General features: G+C 47.2%; 1 protein-coding gene across 1 annotated transcript in view; it reads left to right on the plus strand.

The window, feature by feature from the left end:
- Positions 1 to 8,130: 8,130 nt before the first annotated feature.
- Lrrc8c (leucine rich repeat containing 8 VRAC subunit C) overlaps positions 8,131 to 20,779 on the plus strand; it is a 101,781-nt gene continuing 89,132 nt past the window's right edge. Inside the window, exon 1 of the mRNA XM_045138302.1 lies at positions 8,131 to 8,289. The gene's annotated coding sequence lies outside the window, so the exon portion shown is untranslated. The remainder of the gene's footprint in view (positions 8,290 to 20,779) is intronic.

Raw genomic sequence — 20,779 nt, forward strand, 5'->3', positions numbered from 1 at the left:
GACATAATTTCCAAAACTACTGAAAAACGACTTGGCTGGCCTTCCTGAACATAGCTCTTTTTCAAAGGTGTGCAACTCCAGAATTTGACTTGCTCTGTCAGTTACTTGCTCATTGCTGGGATAGAATACCTGACCAGAAGCAGTTGATGGAAGGAGAAAGGTTTAATTGGGCTTACAGTTTCAAGGGGAAGTTTCATCATGGCAGGGAGAGCTTGCCAGGCCAAAAAGCTAAACGCAGTCACATGTCACCAGTCAGAAAGAGAAAACAAAACAAAACCAAAAAATAAAATAAAAGAAAAAGAAAAAGAAAAAAAAAGGGCTGGAGAGATGGCTTAGTGATTAAGCACTTGCCCGTGAAGCCTAAGGACCCTGGTTCAAGGCTTGACTCCCCAGGACCCACGTTAGCCAGATGCACAAGGGGTGCACACATCTGTAGTTCATTTGCAGTGGCTGGAGGCCCTGGTACACCCATCCTCTCTCTGTATCTGCCTCTTTCTCTGTCACTCAAATAAATAAATAAAAATGAACAACAACAAAAAAAGAGAAAACAGGAAGTGCTGGCCCACGGTGATTCACCTTCTCCAGCAAAACTCCACCTCCTGAAGGTTCCTCGGCTTTCCAGAACAGCACCACCAGCCGTGGGTCCAGTATCACACACTGCCCTGTGGAGGGGAGGGCCGTTACATGCAAACCACCACGCTTGCCTAGGTTGAAATCCTAACTTTTCCATCCACAGTCATGTGATCTTTGGTAGGTGACCTGATTTTTCAAGGGGCCTGGTTCCTTTTCTCTCAACACTGTCTCTATTTCACGGACAGCGGTGGTGGCTAAATGAGACAGCTTACAATATTCAACTCAACCCACAGGGCTAGCCCACGAGTGCAAGTTCAATATTATCAATTCCAAAGAAAATTTCAGAACATAGTAGGACTAAACCCATCTTGGAATTAGGAAGTGCAAGGTCGATTTTAGAAGAATTTGACCTAAAGATTGGTAGTATCATACATATGTTAAGGACGTTGGGGCCTAGGATCTCTTCTAATGTTATGCCCAGTTCTCGGCGCCCCCAAGTGACCACCAAGGAGAACCAAACACGCCTGCAAAGGCAAGGAGCTTTCTTTCGGGCTTAAGCTCCGACTCTTGACTTCCCCAGCACAGTGGGTCCACGCAAGAGCCCCGAGTAGCGGGAGGCGGGGCTTTTATAGGGATTTGAACAAAGAAGCAGGGGGCGGTTACGTGATTGGCTGGTTTAAACAGTAACTGCACTTTCTGATTGGCTGGGGCAGAGAGGCAGAAGGGACATGTCTTGGGCACGCCTGGACCTGTCTAGGGCTGACTCAGGTCCTCTGCCTAAGCGGGAGTTTGAAACTTAGGCCAAGCCTGGGCATCGCCTTACTGAAGCCTGTCATGGCACCAGTCTGGTTTCTGGGTCTTTCACTAGCACATTCTCCTTACTTTTCCCCATTATCTTCCAGGGACTTGGTGCTTAGAGGTGGCTTTTTAGGGATGGTTTTCTTCTTAGGGATGGTTTTCTTCTCACTCTCTCAGCATTTTATTTTAACAGCACAAACCAGGCATTTCAAAACGGGTTCCAAAGGTGGGCTTCATCTCACAGCTATGAATTCAGAAGGTGCTAATGGTTGCAACAAGCTGAGACTTAAAACCCAGGATGTTTTCTGTTAGCTGGGTTCCCACAAAGCTGGGAGGCAGCCAGGAGAGCAGATGTGCATGAGGTGGGCAGAGCCATGCAGGGCAAACTCTGCTGCTGGTTGTGGCTTAGAACGTGAATTTTACTTTCGTTATTACCAGCCCACATCAACGGACATGGTAAAACAATAACTGCAAGTTCACCGTAAAGAGTAACTCCAGTACTGAAAAATCAGTTGTTAAGGGTACAAAAATTATTTATTTATTTGTTGAGAGTGAGAGAGAGGGAGGGAGAGAATGAGCACACAGGGCCTCTAGCCATTGCAAACAAAACTCTAGACACACGCACCACCTTGTACATCTGGGTTTACATGGGTCCTGGAAAATCGAACCCAGGTCCTTAGGCTTTGCTGGCATGTACCTTAACTGCTGAGTCATCTCTTCAGCCCTTATAAATAATTTTATTATAAATTCTGTTTTAACTAAGATTTGGTTTTTAAATTTATTGTTTAAGTTAGCATTCACAGTAATGGGTTCCATTATGACATTTGCATATGTATATGTCATTAATTATAAATTCTTTCTTTAAAAAAATTGCTTATTTTTAAAATTTATTTGAGAGAGAGAGACAGGAAGAGAGAGAGAGACTGGACATGCCAGGCCCTTCAGCTGCTGCAAGTAAACTCCAGATGCATGTGCCACCTTGTGCATCTGGCTCATGTGGGTCCTGGGGAATCAAACCTGGGTGCTTTGGCTTTGCAGGCAAACGCCTTCACCATTAAGACATCTCTCCAGCCCCTATAGATTCTTTCCATAAAGAGTCAGGTAAAGGATTCAGGTTTTAGAGCTTATTGTTTGTGTTATACTGAAAGTGAAGATCCGTGCAAGAATTTTTTTTGTTTTGTTTTGTTTTTTTGTTTCTCAAGGTAGGGTTTCACTCTAGCTCAGGCTGACCTGGATTTCACTCTGTAGTCCCAGGGTGGCCTTGAACTCATGGTGATCCTCCTACCTCTGCCTCCCAAGTGCTGGGATTAAAGGCGTGCGCCACTATGCCCGGTTTAAGAATTTTTTTTTTACAAAAAAATTAGTATGTGTGGTGTGGTATGTGATTGGATGTGTGTGCAGTATATGCGTGTGTGTGTGCAGATGCACGTGCCCCGTGTGCACATGTGCAGAGGCCAGTGGATCTATGTTCTCGAGATGGAGTCTCTCGTCCAACTCAGTGCTACTGCGCTCACTTTTTATAGTTGTTGTTTCCTTCCTTCCTTCCTAACTCCTCTCTCCCTTTCTTTCTTTCCCTATTTCTTTCTTTCCCACTTTCTTTCTTCCTTCCTTCCTTCCTTCCTTCCTTCCTTCCTTCCTTCCTTCCTTCCTTTCTTTCTTTCTTTCTTTCTTTCTTTCTTTCTTTCTTTCTTTCTTTCTCAAGGTAGGGTTTCACTCTAGCTCAGGCTAACCTGGAACTAATACTACAGTCTCAGGCTGGCCTCAAATTCACAGCAATCCTACCCCTATCTCCCAAATGCTGAGATTAAAGGTGTGCACCACCATACCTGGCTTGCTGTCTTCTTTTTCTCCTCCTCCTTCTCTTCTTCTCCTCCACCCTCTCCCTTCTTCCCCCTCCCTCTTCCTCCCCCTTCCCCTTCCTCTCCCCTCCTCCCCCCTTCTTTCTTCTCCTTCTCTCTCTCCTTCTTCCTGCAGACAGCAAGCCCCACTGACTCTCTGGTCCCCACAGTACTGGGGTTATGAACTCGAGGGACCACAGCCAGATGTGCACATGGGCACTGGAGAATGGAACTCAGGTGGTCACAGGCACTCATGCTGGCCCGGCAAACACTCTTAACCACTGAGCCATCTCCTCAGCCCCCAAATCAGAAAAGTCTTAACCCGAGTCTTTCAACATTTAATACCAGGTCCCACACTGGGCGTGGACCACAGTTGCAGGGCAGAGCAACGCCACAGGCCCGCAGTGGAGAGGCTGCGGGCTGCAGGAGGCGGGTCGTGGACACAGAGACACGGCGCACCTGGCTGGCGTTGACACAGAAGCCCAAGCTGAGAACACGAAGAAGGGAGAGCGACACTTGCCTGGAAGGTGGAGAGGCCTCCCAGACAAAGTGACTTTTGAATTATGCTTTGAAGAAATGATTCAGCCTGGCCGTTTACCAGCTGCGTTCTCCTTGTCTCGTCAAAACCCTAAACTTAGCAGAAGACAATGGTCAGAGACACAGAGACTTAGCTAAGGCTGGGCTTTTAGAGATGGCAGCTGGGTGGGTGAGGGCACTCACTGCCCAAGCATGAGGATCTGAGAGGGAACCCCAGCACCCATGGAAAGTGAGTTTGCCCATACATGCCTGGGACCTTAGTCCTGCGGGAGGCACAGACAAGACACTCACTGGGGCTCAATGGTCAGTCAGTCTGACTGCCAAACAGCAACTCCAGGTTCAAGGAGAGGCTGTCTCAAGAAAGAATGACAGGGCTGGGGAGATGGCTTAGCGGGTAAGTATTTGCCTGTGAAGCCCAAGGACCGCAGTTCGAGGCTCCATTCCCCAGGACCCACATTAGCCAGATGCATGAGGGGGCGCACGTTCGTTTGCAGTGGCTGGAGGCCCTGGCACGCCCATTCTCTCTCTCCCTCTCTCTCTGCCTCTTTCTCTGTGTGTCGCTCTCAAATAAATAGATAAAAACAAAAAATTAAAAGAAAAGAAAGAATGACAGAGGAAGACAGCCGGCCCTCTCCCTTCGCTTGTCTTCCAGCCTCCACATGGGCGAGCAGTGTGCGTGTATCTGTGCGCACACGCGTTCGTACACCACACATACAAGTGATAATAATAAAAATTTTAGCAAAAGAAGCAAAGAGCTGCCTAACCAGCATCAAAGGATTTGGGTCCAGATATATAAGATATAGATGTTTCCTTCTACATGACTTTGGTCTCCTTGCCCTGTCTACAATTACCTACTTCTATCTATTGTAGATCAATCAGTACATACTTAACGTGTATCTATGCAGACTTTAAGTGTGAGAACTTTAGTTTAGACACTAGTAGGGTGTGAACTTTTGACCTAAAGAATTAAGTATAGGCCGGGCGTGGTGGCGCACGCCTTTAGTCCCAGCACTCGGGAGGCAGAGGTAGGAGGATTGCCGTGAGTTTGACGCCACCCTGAGACTCCATAGTGAATTCCAGGTCAGCCTGGGCTAGAGTGAGACCCTACCTCAAAAAACAAACAAAAAAAAGTAGAATTCAGTATAGAGCTGGAAAGCTAACTATGAATGGTAGAGGGCTGGACTAGCGTGTTTGGAACAGTGGGTTTTATCTGAAACCAGATATGATGGGGAGAGAGAAATGAATTACAGAATTGCAAACAAAGTGAAAAGTGAAGGTGTTACCTGTATACTTAGTTGTCAATACCCGCTTGTTTCTCTGATCTTGGACCAAATTTGTGGGTTTTTTTAAATGTAGGGTGTTGATTAGTCTCAGGCTGACCTCAAACTCACAGGATCCTCCTACTTCAGCCTCCCAAGTGCTGGGATTAAGAGTGTGCACCACCATGCCCAGCCACTTTCTATGTTTTAAATATTTTTTAAAATTTGTTTGTTTGTGAGAAATAGCAACAGAGAGCAAGAGGCATACAAGAGACAGTGAGCATGGGTATGCCAGGGCTTCCTGCCATTGTAGACGAACTCCATGTGCCACTTAGTGCATCTGGCTTCACATGGGTCCTAGGGAGTCAAACCTGGGCTGTCAGACTTTGCAAGCAAGTGTGTTTAGCCACTTGGCCACCACTCCAGCCCTTGGGCTAAATTAAATTTGAAAATACAAACTTCCAAATTTATGTTGAACTCCGGAATGAGCCGTGTACTTTTCTGAGATCCTTAGGGCCTAGCATTCCTGCCAGCAGACTGACTACATGTGGACTCAGCCAGGACCTTCGAGAGAGCTTCGTTCACGTGTGACTTGAGTTAGGCTAACCCTGACTGCGACAACTAGATTAAATGAGACAACCAGATTCCGTTTACATGCTATCCACCTGAGCAGCAAAGTGCAGTGACTCTCGGACTAACAACTCTCCAGTTGCAGAATGGTGGTCAGCCCTGGGTAGACCTGGAAAGCAGCGTCTAGAAGGCTTCACTTGCAAGGGATGCTCATCCCGACTCCAAACCTCCACACGGCACCTTCCTTTGCTTTGGGACAATCAATAATGATCACTACAGAACCGGCTCTCATTCAGTGAGTGCTTACGAAGTTCTGGGCAATACCTCCTGATGCCGTAAGAATACTTTTCTAATTCTCACAGCACCCTGCACCGATGACCCATGGAGAGAGGGTAAATGGAGAGGTACCGCCCTACATTTAAAGAGGAAGAGCACGGATATGAGCCTGCTTCACCCAAGTCAAGTATCTCGGGTTCTGTGGAACCTCAGTCCTGGGTAGCATTTCGCGGCTGCCTAAGATTGCACTGGAGGTGTTGATGCACAAGAAGACAGAAGTGCCCTTGGAAGATGCTTGAAGCACAAGGCCCTAGCTTGTGAGGTTGGTGCCCTTAGTAGCTGCTTCTGTAAGGATGGTGTTTGTTTCTTGCAGTTCTTGAACTCGGAACCCAGAGCCTTGTACTGTGTTGGAGCACTGAGCTACTTCCTCAGCCGGTCGCGCAGTTTTGATGCAAGTAGACTATCTGAGTTTGGAGCTAGCTCACAGAGCAGTTTGGCATCTACCAGGTGGCTTCCAAGGTACTTGGGTGTACGTACGTACATACATACATGTATGTATAGGTCTTACTGCTGGAAATGAGTCTAGCCTCTGAGTGGCTTTACATGTGCTGGGGAATTGAACATGGGCCAGCAGGCTTTGCAAGCAACTGTCTTTAATGACTGAATCATCTCCCAGCCCAACTATCTTCATGGGTCCTTTCTTTTGTGTATTCTCTCTTCTCCCTCCCTGTCTTGTCCTCCCTCCCTCCCTCTTTCTTTCTTTCATTTCTTACCAAAGTGTCAGAATCAGCCTGTGTCCTTGCCCCAGAAATGCTCTAAACATTTTCCCACCTGCTGCCCTCGTAGGAAAAAGCCTCACCTTAGGGTTGTGGCTTGATCTCTGTGAATCAGGCTTCCAAGGGAGTGATCTCCTAAAGCTTGAAGAGGGTTAAAGTTGCCTTTTAGAGCCCAAAACAGCACTCGACTTAGGAACAGTGTAACATTTTAGTAAAATTGAGCAGAGAAAACAGCTATGATCTCAAAGAGAACAATTGGACAACCTCTCTTCTCCCTGTGGGGGGGAGGTACTAGTGGAGGACACGGAGAGAGGGGCTGCTGAGGGCTTCTGTGAGATCATAAACTGCCAGTGACTACGGTTGGGCCTTCATGTTTCTGTTTCTTCCACATGGCCAGGACACAGCAATAGTTTCATGGTGATTGATCCCAGCCGGTACTGAACTTCAGACGCATGCGCCCCCTTATGCATTTTGGCTCATGTGGGTCCTGGGGAACCGAACCTGGGTCTTTTGGCTTTGCAGGCAAGCGCCTTAGCCGCTAAGCCAACTCTCCAGCCCCTGCACATCCGTTTCTTTTTCACTAGGCAGGCTTTTCTATAGAGAGAACCGCCCGCTGCAGTTTGCACTTTCCTCCTGCGTGGGGCAGGAGGCACGGGGAGGAGAAACCCAAGGTTCAGAGGGATGAATGGGAGAGGAGCCCTCCCCCATACTCTAAACAACAGGTGGTTCGGTGTGTACGGGTCGACTCCAGTAGGCCTCCGGCTCAAAACCGTAGGCGGAGCTTTCAAACCGGGTCTCCGTGGCACCTGCTGCTGGGAGACCAGAGCCCATCTGGCAGGGTCGTTGTCAAGGGTTCCGGGGCTCCGGGATCCGGGGATACTGGCTTTTGTCTTCTCGGCCTCCTCCTAGCCCCAGCGTATCTCACCTCCTCTCCATCCACCTGCTCCCCTCGGCTCTTGGCAGAGGGCTTATCTCCACCCCGAGCCTGGTCTTCCAGGAGTTCCCCGAAGGGGCTATTTATGGTGGTGGCGGCGGCTCCGTTCCAACTTACCCAGGGGAGGAGCTGCGGTGCCCGTGCGCGCTGAAGCCACCCGCGTGGGCGCAGCGACAGGGATGCGGAGGGGAGGCCGCCCTGGACGCAGGTGTCGGGGGTGAGGGGCCGGGGGATTCGATCCCGCGAAGCGACAGGAGGCTCTCTTGCCTAGTCCTCCGCGGCGGCGGATCCGGGGCGCGGGGTGGTCTCGGAAGGGCAGGAGGAAGTTCCCGGGCACGGCTCGCCTGCGTCACAGCGGGGCTGGCACGGGCGGCGACCCCGGGACCCGGCGCTGGGCGGCGCTGGCTGCCGCTGGCCGGGGTGGCGCGCGGGGCGGCGCTGGAGGCGGCTCCGTCCGAGGCCGGGCGGGCCGGGGAAGCGGGAGGAGAAGGAGGAGGAGGAGGAGGAGGAGGAGGGCCGCGGGGCTGGGGCGTTAGCTGCGTCCCGGCTCGGAGCCCGCGAAGAGGACGGCGAGGAGCCAGGCGGCGGCTGCAGAGCTCCGGACGCAACGAGCCATGAGCTGCAGCCCCCGGGCCGTCGCTGGCCGCCGCTGAACCCGACCCGGAGACAGCTCACCGATCCCCGGGGCACCCTGTCCTGTCGGCATCCCTCCCCCGCCCCACCCCGAGGTAAGGACGGGGGACCCACCCACCCACCCACCCATCCGAGGGATGGAGAGGGGACGGCCCGCGGAAGGGCCACCGCGGCTCGGGGTGCCCGGACTCAGCCGCGCCGCCTCGCCCGGGTCCCTGCCTCCTCCGGGCTCTCCGGATCCGGCCGAAGGTGGTCGCCTGCCCAGCGTGTGGTCCCAGGTCCCTGGAGCCCGCCAATCCCTTACCCCACCCATCATCAACCCACGCCGGGGGTGGGGGGGAGGGCGTGGGGGGGGGACCCGGCGACACCTCAGCCCCGAGCCGAGCTCGGCGTGGCCGCGGCAGGTTCTGGGGGGGCTGGGGGACTGGGGGAGGGGGCGCACGAGGAGAAAACGCCGCCACAGCCCGGGCGATCGGCGCTCCCCGGAAACCCCCGAGACCCCGGGGCCTGTCCTGCTCGCCCCATCACCCCCACCGCACCTCCCTCGCCATCTCTGAACGCCTGAAGTTGGCACTTTGGGGAGAAGAGAGGGGGACATTTGAACATCCTTGGGAGCAACCCCGGTCGGCTCGGCTCACCTGCAGGATCAGAGGGGCTTGGCCCGATCACCCCCCACCCCACCCCGAAGCTAGGTGTCTAGGCCAGAGGAGGAGACCCAGGACTGCTGCCCACATGCAAACCTCTTCCCTGCCTGGTGGCCAGCATCTGGGTTAGGGATGGACGTGGCTACTGAGGAGCCTTAAGGGTGTGCTCGGAAGAAAACAGGGCTTCCCTTTCCACGCGCGCCCCGCCCCGCCCGTGCCCATCAGATTTCAAGCGCTTTCTTCCAGACCTTGGACCGCTCCGAGCTGTGCGGTGGCTGATCACACACCTAGCCCACCTCTGTATGCGGGCATTTCAGAGTGTGGAGGGTCAAACTCAACTTGATTCCAAACCCCTTAAGCATTTAAAAGTTCCAGCAAACCAGTTAGGAAACATCTTCAGGTTCCCATCCTTTTTCAATTTAAAAAAAAAAAAAAAAGAATAAAGAATAAAAAAAAAAAAAAGAATAAAGAATAAAAAAAAAAAAAAGAACCATACTGTATTTGTGGGAGTGGCTGCGTTTGGCACAGAGAGACTTGAATTATGCTGTTTTAATGCAGGGTTGGTGGGGGAGGGGGTAGGTAGAGGAAATCACAGTTTATTTCTCTCACGTGTTTAGTACTGACTGTAGTAGTGTGGGAATTGTAGCCTTGGTTGATGGTCGCATTTGTGGACCGGTACACCGGTTGTTTACTAAAGCTTAAACAAGGGTTCAGCATGGGCAAGGGCATTAGGGTGCCCTCTGGGTGAGAGGGGTATGAGGGATGACTACCCTCTAGGTTGTGAATTGTATGCTGTATGCATTCTCTGTATTTTCTTTTGATTTGTAGAAAACTAGTAAACACACTTGTAATCTGAACTTCATAGACTCGATGTTTGGTGGATGTGTGGTCAAAGATAACAGAGTTTTTAGATTAGTACAACTCCAGTCTATGATGCTTGAATTTCTTGTGACCTGTCTAATGAAGGAAGGCTAAGGGAAGGTGGTGGGGGGAGAGTTTTGTAAGTTAGTTATTTTTTGTGGTTCACACATAGACTGATGGCAGTGGGCCCATCAAACCATTGACGGGATCAAGGTAGCAATCACACATACCGTTTTTCCTTGTTAGTGAAATTGTCAGAGCCTTTGTTTAAGATACTAGTCTTTGACAGTAGACGTTATTTACTGATTTTTGTTGTTTGTTTTGAAACAAGATCTCTTAATAACCCAGGTTGGCTTTAAACTTAGTATGTAGTTGTGGATTCAGCCTGATGCCTCTGCCTCCTGTGGGTCACCATGGCCAGTTTGTGGGCTGCAGGGGATTGAACCTAGGGCTTTGGACATCCTAGACAAGCATCTACTAACTAAGCTACATGCCCACGAAGTGTTTTTTTTTTTTTTTTAAAGGAAAGGCTTTTAGTGAAAAATGCACAAGGAGGGATGGAGAGATGGCTTAGTGGTTGAGGCACTTGCCTGCAAAGCCAAAGGTCCCAGGTTCGATTCCCCAGGTCCCACATAAGCCAGGTGCACAAGGTGGTGCATGTGTCTGGAGTTTGTTGGCAGTGGCCGGAGGCCCTGGTGCACCCATTCTCTCTCTCTTTGTCCCTCTTTCTCAAATAAATAAATGTAAAAATAAAATATTTTTAAATGCACTGAGTGCTGTAAGAGCAATGAGTAATTCTCCAAATATGTAAAGTTTATCTTCCAAAAATGACACGAAGGTAAAAATATTTTTAACACCTATTGTCCCAGCTTTCACCAAAATATTTTATTTTTTAAATAATCTGTAGTATGTTTAAGCACCGGCAACATTATAGTCAAGCCCAGATTTAAGAAGAAAGGAGGTGGAAATTGCACTTATTTTGGCAAGATTTGTTTTGGTGATTTACTATGGTACATTGCTGTCTGAGATAGATGTTGCTTTCCGTCCACATTTTAAGCACATTCTATGACGTATCAAAGACTATGCAGCTAATTTCTGCCTCAATGAATGAGCACTGGCCTTAGGATTTTTATTTTTATTTATTTACTTGTTTTTCCGAGACATGGCATTCCTCTGTAGCATAGCTGGCCTCAGACTGTTGGCAGTCTTGCGTCTCAGCTCCTCAGGGCTGGGGTTACAGGCTTGATCCAGTGCACCCTGCTTGCCTTGGTTTCAGTGATGTGCTTCCTTTCCCACACCCCTCATGATCCACAAGCTTCCTCTTTTTCTACCAGAATTCATTTTTTAACTAGTCCTAACAACTGCATGAGAAAGCTGAAGTCGGGAAAGGGTAGTGACCTGAATCTGGGGCTTGCCATGTTACTAGCATGTAGCAGAATTTGCATTGTGGATCAGGGCCACCCTTTTTCCAAAGCCCATCTTCTTGCATTGGATCTCCGCTGAATGAAGGATTCGAAAGTCACCCGGACCGATTGTTCCCTCCTGCGCACCAGCTATTCTCTTGGCCACAGAGGTTCTCAGGGGCTGCAACCCGTTCCTGAGATTTTTAAACTCTGTCCCTGGAACTGACGGTCTGGTTCTGAGTCACTTATGAAAGGAGGGCTGCATTACGATGGAGGTGTGTCCTTGACTCTACTTAATTGCCTTTAAAACAGAAATTATAGCCAGGCATGGTGGTACACATCTATAATCCCAGTACTCAAGGAGCAGAGGCAGAAAAATCACCAGGTTCAAGGCCAGGCTGTGCTACAGAGTGAGGGCTGGTCTCGAAACAAAGTGAGGACTGGAGAGATGGCTTAGCGGTTAAGGTGCTTGCCTGCAAAGCCAAAGGAGCCAGCTTCAATCCCCCAGGACCCATGCAAAGCCTGATGCACAAGGTGGTGCATGTGTTTCGAGTTTGCAGTGGCTAGAGGCCCTGACTTGCCCCTTCTCTCTCTATCTGCCTCTCTCTCTCTCTCAAATAAGTAAAAATATTTAAAAAAAGAATACATATCATTCTGAACTGGCAGAAGAGCTGTCCAAATAACTGTCAAATCCTGGCTGTACTACACAATAGGAGTAGTTATCGAACCTCTCCGAGCCTTGGCTACTACATGTATAGCCTGCCCAGCTATACTGCTGTGAGTTTAAAAAATTTTTTTTGTTTATTTATTTGAGAGCGACAGACAGAGAGAGGGGCAGAGAGAGAGAATGGGCACGCCAGGACTACCAGCCACTGCAAATGAACTTCAGATGCATGCGCCCCTTGTGCATCTGGCTAACGTGGGTCCTGGGGAACTGAGCCTCGAACCGGGGTCCTTAGGCTTCACAGGCAAGCGCTTAACTGCTAAGCCACCTCTCCAGCCCCTGCTCTGTGAATTAAATGTAACTTTGCAAGGAACAGACAGCTCCTATCACATGGTAGGTGCTCGGTAGGGACCAACATCTCCATATCCTCCTAGCACTGAAGGAAATTTCTTGTTTTCGCTTTCTATGCAGTTTGCAGGCATACAGTGACTCGTCAATGCTACCATGATTCAGTCTTCCTCCAGCTGTACCAGAGGGCTAAGTCACATTTTGGCACCTTTAACTTTTGAATCGTATCCTTTTTTTATTTTTATTTTTTCAATCGAGTTAGAACCACTCACCTTTGTAGTTTTGCCTTTGCCCTTCGTTGCACATTTTTAAGAACTTTAGTAGCACTGTTTCCAGTGGACTGGAATGTGTGGGGTTTGGCCAAACACACACTTTCCTGTTTTCTGCCACTCCACATCTTTCAGCCTTGCTTATCTCTCGAGGCACCATGACAATGGCAATATCTCCTTGCCACACACCTCACCCTGCCCACAACAGCACTACACGCTCAAAGTCTCCGTCTTTGAAACCCTGCTCAATGCTCCCTCCTCCCTGAGCCCGTATGCCGCCCTTTAAACCTTTGTCCATCCATTTGTAATTCAGACCACGTGGGTTCTAATGTTCCATATATATATTTATTTATTTATTTATTTATTTCATATTATTTTCCTAGGTAATATACTGTGGGAAAGTGTAAATTCTCTAAGGACAGGGATTTTGTTTGTTTGTTTTGTTTTTCAAGGTAGGGTCTCACTCTAGCTCAGGCTGACCTGGAATTCACTATTTAGTCTCAGGCTGGCCTCGAACTCATGGTGAGCCTTCTACCTCTGCCTCCAGAGAGCTGGGATTAAAGGCGTGCGCCACCACACCCAGCCACTTTGATGTTTTCTATTACCCAAATGAAAGGCAAGACCTGTGTTTCCCGAGAGATTCTTGCCACATCTAGGAAAGAAGACACCCAGGTTATTTGCTTCTTATGTGGCAGTTGACAGGCTAGTGGTATCTTTTGGATTGTCCGTCCCAGCCTTCTCCACTCGTTTAACTGGTACCACATTTACTGCAAGGTCACAGTTCTTAAATAAAGTCTGGATCCTCATGGAAGATAGCTATGTTTTACCAATCAATTCCTCCCAGGGTGATATAATAAATAATAATAATAATAAAAACCTCATTAGGCTGCCTTTCTGCTGAGCTCCTCGCCACTGGCCTTCTAGATGGGGCACGGTCCAGATGCATTTGTTCAGTTAGGAAGTGGAATTTCCTGACGGAATGGCGCACCTATCTCGGAAGATGTTTGCGGCAGTGAGCCAGGAAACTTTCAGCCACTGTTGTGTCAAATAGGACAGATCATGACGATTGTGCAGGCTACAGTTGGAAGTGACCCTCAGGAGAGAGTGAGGTCAGGCAGAAGGCCCGCAGAGTCTCACCACAAACACAAGGGGTGGAGAAAGAAAGGAACAAATGAAAGATCTGAAGCTTGGATATAGCACCGTGTGATTGAGGGAGGCCGGCGGCATAAAAATAGGAAAGAAGCTGTGGGGTCATGAAGGGCAGGAGAGCACATTCATGTACTGATCCTCACTCCCAGGGCACGCACGGAGAGACGACAGGGTAATCTCGGAACTTTCTTAAGGAAATGGAGAGTACTAACAATTTCCTAAGTATTGGAAAGATAGAGAATGACTAACGTCTTTTTAAATTTTCAATATGAGACGTGAAAAAAAAATTCTGGACCATTTAACTTAGAAGGGTAACACCCTATCATGATTTTTAAAAGTGATTTTTTTTGTTTATTTATTTATTTTTATTTATTTGAGAGTGACAGACAGAGAGAAGGAGAGAGATAGAGAAAGTGAGAGAGAGAGAATGGGTGTCCCGGGCTTCCAGCCCCTGCAAATGAACTCCAGACACGTGCGCCCCCTTGTGCATCGGGCTAACGTGGGCCCTGGGAAATGGAGCCTCGAACCAGGGTCCTTAGGCTTCACAGGCAAGTGCTTAACCGCTAAGCCATCTCTCCAGCCCGCTATCATGAGTTTTTTTTTATGCTTGCATGTGTATGGGTTTGCAGTAGATGTGTTGTATGCACATATGTGTTTCCAGATGCATGTTCCCTGTGCACACGTGTGCAAAGGCCAGACGGGTTCTCCTCTTTTTGCTCATCTGCCCGTTTCCTTGAGAGGCAGTATTTCACTGAACTCAGAGCTGCTGGATTTTAGTCTGGCTGAGCACTGAGCCTCCGTGATTCTCCTGTCTCTGCCTCCCCACTCCACCCCACCCCACCAGGACCTGGTTTGGTGGCATGAATGGCCACACCTAGCTGTTTACATGAATGATGGGGAATGTCACTCAGGCCCTTTCAGGCTTTGATGCTTGTGTGGCAAGCTCTGTTACCTACTGAGCCATTTCCCTAAGTCACCATCAAAGGTGCTTTCTTACGAAGCCTGTCAGCCCTAGCACCCAAATAAAGTGGCACATTTGCAGCAGCAAGAGACCTTAGCATGCCCATACAACCCAAATATATACATATTTATATGTATATATGTAATATCTATATGTAATTTGTAAATATATTTGATATATATATATTACAAAAAGGAGAAAGCTGGGCTGGAGAGACAGCTTAAAGGTCAAGGTGCTTGCCTGCAAAGCCTGTGGACCCATGTTTGACTCTTTAGATCCCACGTAAGCCAGACGCACACATGAGCACAAGGTGGTGCACGTGACTAGAGTTCAATTAGTGGCTGGCGGCCCTGGCGCACCAATTCTCTCTCTCTCCTTCTCTCACTCTCACTCTTGTTCTCACTCTCTCACATTACAAGGGGAAAAAAGAGGCCAGTTTGTTGAGCTTGCCTCAAAAAGAAAAAAAGGAGAAAGTTGCCATGTGTGATGGTGCACACTTTAATCCCAGCACTCAGGCAGTGGAGGTAGGAGGATCACTGTGAATTTAAAACTAACCTAGGACTACAGAGTGAGATCCAGGTCAGCCTGACCTACAGTAAAACCGTACCTCAGAAAAACTAACAAAAAAATCCAAAACAAAACAAACAAACAAACAAAGAGTAGGTTTAGGGGCATTTTCTAGTGTTGGATTAATGTCTTGTTCCTGCTACTGCTATCATTTGAACCCAGGACCTTTCACATGCTAAGCATTTACTCCTACAATGCTGCAGGCCCAGCACCTGTACGTTTTCTTTTTTTCTGTTTTTCGAGGCAGGGTCTCACTCTAGCTGAGCTGGAATTCACTATGTAGTCTCAAGGTGGCCTCGAACTCATGGTCCTCCTACCTCTGCCTCCCAAGTGCTGGGATAGAGGCGTGCACCACCACGCCTGGCTTCCTGTATGTTTTAAAAATGTGATTCCATAGGCTGGAGAGATAGCTTAGTAGTAGAAGACACTTGCCTGTAAAGCTTGATGACCCAGGTTCAATTCCCCAGTAGCCACGTAAAGCCAGATGCGCAAGGTGGCGCATGCATCTGGAATTTGTTTGAGTGGCTAAAGGCCCTCGCGTGCTCATTCTGTTTCGCTTTCATTCTCTTTCTGCTTGCAAATACATACACACATGCACACACGCGCACACATGCGCACACAAAGATTTCCATTCACAAGTAGAGTTTTGGGGAGGGTGGGGCTCCTGAAGTTGTTCTTGGCTGCTTCATGCCTGGTTCCTCGTGTGAATTCCCTAGGGAGATAAGGCTGTGTGTGCAGTGTCAGGGATGCCGGAGGAGCTCATCTTTGACAATCCTGTCAGTTTTCAGCAGTGGGAGGATGGCGTGCTCTGACATATTCCATACATGTTCCAAACAACACAGGTGACTTCTCCTCCAGGTTATTTTGCTTTTTGAGGTAGGGTCTCACTCTAGCCGAGACTGACCTGGAATCCACTATGTAGTCTCGGAGTGGCCTCAAACTCATGACGATCCTCCTACCTCTGCCTTCCAAGTGCTGGGATTAAAGGCGTGCGCCACTCTGTCTAGCTTCAGCTTTTAAAAAAAAAGTATTGAGAGAAAAAGAGAAGGGGAGAGAGAATGGGCATGCCAGGGCCTTAAGCCACTGCATCTGGCTTACATGGGTTCTGGATAATAGAACCTGGGTTCTTAGGCTTCATAGGCAAGCATCTTAGCCACTAAAGCACTCTTCACCCATCCTCCAGTTTTTATTTTAAGCACATTGTCCTCTTCCTTAGCCTTAAACCTCCAAAAATGTGTCTGGTTTCTCCCTATCTTTTTCATATTTAGAATAACAATGAACTATCTAAGAGGGCAAGGCCCTTACGTGTCATTCTCACCACCATATCCACAGAACTTGAGAAGTGCCTGGGCGTGGCTGCTCCCAAACCAGTCATGCCATAAACATATTTGAGTGTGTGTATGCGTACATGTATATATACACACAACATATACATATATGTATATAGAGAGTATGTATGTGTGTGTGTATATATGTATGTATGTGCTATTCATGGGTGAGTCAGGATCTCACTCTATCCCAGACTCACTATGTGGTTCAGGCTAGTCTTGAACTCCTACCTCAGCCTCCTGAGTGCTGGGATTATAGCAGTATGCCACTACGCCCAGATTTTCCTTAATAATATAGTAACATTTTCTTTGCCTACAGTCTTGGAGTATATCTACTCCCTTTTCAGTTATTTTAAATTCCAGTAGTAAAATTGGTAGTATAATTAAAAGTCATTCTTGGGCTGGAGAGATGGCTTAGTGGTTAGGCGCTTGCCTGTGAAGCCTAAGGACCTCAGTTGAGGCTCAATTCCCCAGGATCCATGTTAGCCAGATGCACAAGGGGACGCATGTATCTGGAGTTCCTTTGCAGTGGCTGGAAGCCCTGGCGCACCCATTCTTTCTCTCTCTCTCTCTCTCTCTCTCTCTCTCTCTCTCTCTCTGCCTGTCGCTCTCAAATAAATAAATAAAAATAAACAAAAGTCATTCTTTTTATGGAGACACATGTATATATACATATTTCTAAATGTGATTGAAAGTCAGAGGAAACATCTACATAATTATAAATTTGGAGCAAACATATCAAACATGAACAGGATGTTAAAACAAACCCTAGGTTTCAACTCATGAATCATTCAAATATAGTAGAAGTTTATGAAAGCTAGAAACATGTTAAAATATCTCCTTGTTTTGATAAATGGCAAAGATTAAAAAGTATAAACCCAACTTCTGGAAAAATACTGAATAAATCATTTAGTTGGTAATACCCTTGATTTTTCTGAAGCCTTGAACAATGACTTCATTAGGAAAACACTGTCAGGATAAATTCTATTACCTCCTTGACATGAGCAAGGTCCATTGTGAGGGGCATGCCGTTATAAAAGTGAGGAGATGCGGCCAGCACCCTTGAGTTCCCAGCTGATGCACAGGTGTGGGGATCGTTGTAAGCGAAAGAGGCTGTCAGCGGAGGAACCACCCTCTGTGAGGTTTGGCTCTGACTTGTCTAAATACCTGGATGGCATCTTAGAAAACATATATCTGATATTTCTATAAGTGACCCCCTGACGGACAGGGGGCCTTCGTGCTGAAGCAAGGATTTGAAGTAAGCTCAGAAAATGGAGTCATGGACATTAAAATGGAAGGAATTAGTGAAAAGCAAGCCAATCCGTGAATTGGAGAAAAGTGCAGGTGGTGTCGTGAAGCAAAATAAATTGTGCAAATGCCCCTGAAGCTTGTTTTGACGTTGGTGTCTCACCCAGTGGTTACTCTTTTCTTATGCTCACTGTGAGTGGAGCAAAAGATGAATGAACGCAAGATGTAGAACGTGGGTGACGCGCCATCAGCGTAAACAAACGTTCTCTTCTTAAAGGGATGCTACCAAAAAAGTTGACCAGTTTTTCAAATAACTCATGACAAAATTCAGACAAATAATTCATGTCAAAATTTTAAGTCTTAGGCTGGAGAGATGGCTTAGTGGTTAAGTGCTTGCCTGTGAAGCCTAAGGACCCCGGTTCCAGGCTTGATTCCCCAGGACCCACGTTAGCCAGAGGCACAAGGGGTTGAATACATCTGGAGTTCGTTTTCAGTAGCTGGAGGCCCTGGTGCACCCATTCTCTCTCTATCTGCCCTTTTCTCTCTGTCTGTTGCTCTCAAATAAATAAAAAATAAATAAAAACAGTTTTTTAAAAAAGATGATGAGGGCTGGAGAGATGGCTTAGCGGTTAAGTGCTTGCCTTTGAAGCCTAAGGACCCCAGTTCGAGGCTCGGTTCCCCAGGTCCCACGTTAGCCAGATGCACAAGGGGGCGCACGCGTCTGGAGTTCGTTTGCAGAGGCCGGAAGCCCTGGCGCGCCCATTCTCTCTCTCTCCCTCTGTCTTTCTCTCTGTGTCTGTCGCTCTCAAATAAATAAATAAATAAATAAATAAATAAATAAATAAATAAATAAAAATTTAAAAAAGATGATGAATTAAAAAATATTTAAGTCTTCTATACAGAAAGGTTTTGGTAGGCGCATGTAAGAATTCATTCTTAGGAACATTTGATGAGAGAAGTGGATATAGTTAGACTAAGTTCAAGGTTAGTAGTAAACTCTTAATTGGCAGCTGATGTTTTAGCGGCGGGTGCGGAGGTTAGGCATTGATTTCCAAAAGTATCTTGGCCTCCCATTGAATTTAGTTTAAAATTTGCTTAAGGAAAGGAATGCTCATTCCTTCATAGAAGGGGATTGTGAAAATACCTTGTAAATAGATTCTGTCCCAGATCAAATTTGAAACTGTTTTTCTTTTCTTTTCTTTTTTTTTAATGAGAGAGAGGTCGAGGGAACACCAGGGCCTCCAGCCACTGCAACCAAACTCAAGATGTGTGCCCCATCTTGTGCTCATGTGTGACCTTGCATCATCTTGTGCATCTGGCTTACGTGGGACCTAGAGAATAGAACATGGGTCCTTAGGCTTTGCAGGCAAGTGCCTTAATTCACTAGCCCTGAAACACCTTTTTTAAAATAAAAATTTATTTATTTATTTATTTATGAGAGAGAAAGAGACAGAGGGAATGGTTATGCCAGGGCCTCTAGCCACTGCATACAAACTCCAGACGCATGTGCTCCCTTGTGCATCTGGCTTGTGTGGGTCCTGGGGAATCAAACCCAGGTCCTTAAGCTTCTCAGGCAAATGCCATAACTGCTAAGCCATTTCCCCAGTGCCCCACTTTTTTTTTTTTTTTTTTGGTTTTTTGAAGTAGGGTCTTGCTCTAGCCCAGGCTGACCTGGAATTCACTATGTAGTCTCAGGGTGGCCTCGAACTCACGGTGACCCTCCTACCTCTGCCTCCCCAGTGCTAGGGTTAAAGGTGTGTGCCCGGCGCCCCCCACCTTTTTACAAAAGTATTTATTTACTAGAAAGAGAGTTTTGCCACTGCAAACAAACTCCAAATGCATGTGCCACTTTGTGCTTTACATGGGTACTGGGGAATCGAACCTGAGTCCTTTGGCTTTGCAGGCAAGCAAGTTACTGCTGAGCCATTTCCCCACCCCCTTTAAATGTTTTTTAAAATTAAAATTTTTAAGTTAGCATACAAAATACTGGGTTTCATTATGGCATTTTCATGTATGTGTATCATTATTCAAGAACAAAATATAATGATACTTATTTCTTTTTTCTTAAGTCACTCAACGTAGTTGGTCTTTATAGATCTGTCTTGGACAAAAAAAGGCCACCCATTTTTCTCCATTTTTGTCTTCAGATCACTGAATTTGTTACCTACTCATTCACATTTTAGAGCTCTTCATTTGTAGCATACATTTACAGTTGCGGTACAACATGAAAATACACTGGTTTTCTGAATCAATAAATAATTTCAAAGCACTGTTTAATTATTACCTACTTCATATGGTATGTGGACCTGGGCTTCTATATTCTATCCTGTTTAGCATGTTTAATTTTTCAAAATAGTATTTTTATTTATTTATTTGAGAGTGAAAGAGAGAGAGAGAATGGACACAACAAGGCTGCTTACCACTGCAAATGAACTCCAGATACATGCGCCACTTTGTGCCTCTGGCTTTACTGGGGAATCAAACCCAGGCCATCGGGCTTTGCAAACACATGTCTTTAATTGCTGAGCCGTCACTCTAGTCCCACGTTTTAATTTTAAAAAGCACAGCAAAAAGTGCTTACTAATTTATTTAAGTTGTGTGTTTTTAAGTTTACTGCCACAGGATAGTGAATAATCACCAAGACCACGCAGTTAACGTCTTTGTGGATCTCTTGTTAGATTTTTTTGTTTGTTTCTTTCAAGCTAGAAATGATTTCGGTGTCTCTACTTTCTCTTCTCCCTCGAGGATTCATATCCCCCAAAACTACACTATTGCTGGAAAAGAGGAGATTCTGACAATCATAGCATGCTATCCGGGAAGGTTAGTATAGTGGTTTAAATGTGTGGCCCCAGGCTTGAATCTTGAGTCTCCAATGGGTGCAGCCTTTCTGGGGAAGAGAAATGTCACCGGGGGCAAATGGGACCTTGGAGTCCAGCCCTAAGGTGCGCAGAGAGCAGCTGGAGCTCCGTCAGTGTTTGGTGCTGCCTGTTAGGTGATGTCTCTCTGTAATGATCTGTGGAGATGAGCCAGCTTCTTCCACCATCGATGGTGTTCCCCTGGGATCTGTAAGCCTGAAACAAACCCTTTCCTCTCATAAGCAATGCATGATTGGATGTTTGTTCCAGCAACAGTTAGTGTAGGCG

This window comes from Jaculus jaculus, chromosome 19 (genome assembly GCF_020740685.1).
Source record: "Jaculus jaculus isolate mJacJac1 chromosome 19, mJacJac1.mat.Y.cur, whole genome shotgun sequence".
Taxonomy (NCBI): domain Eukaryota; kingdom Metazoa; phylum Chordata; class Mammalia; order Rodentia; family Dipodidae; genus Jaculus; species Jaculus jaculus.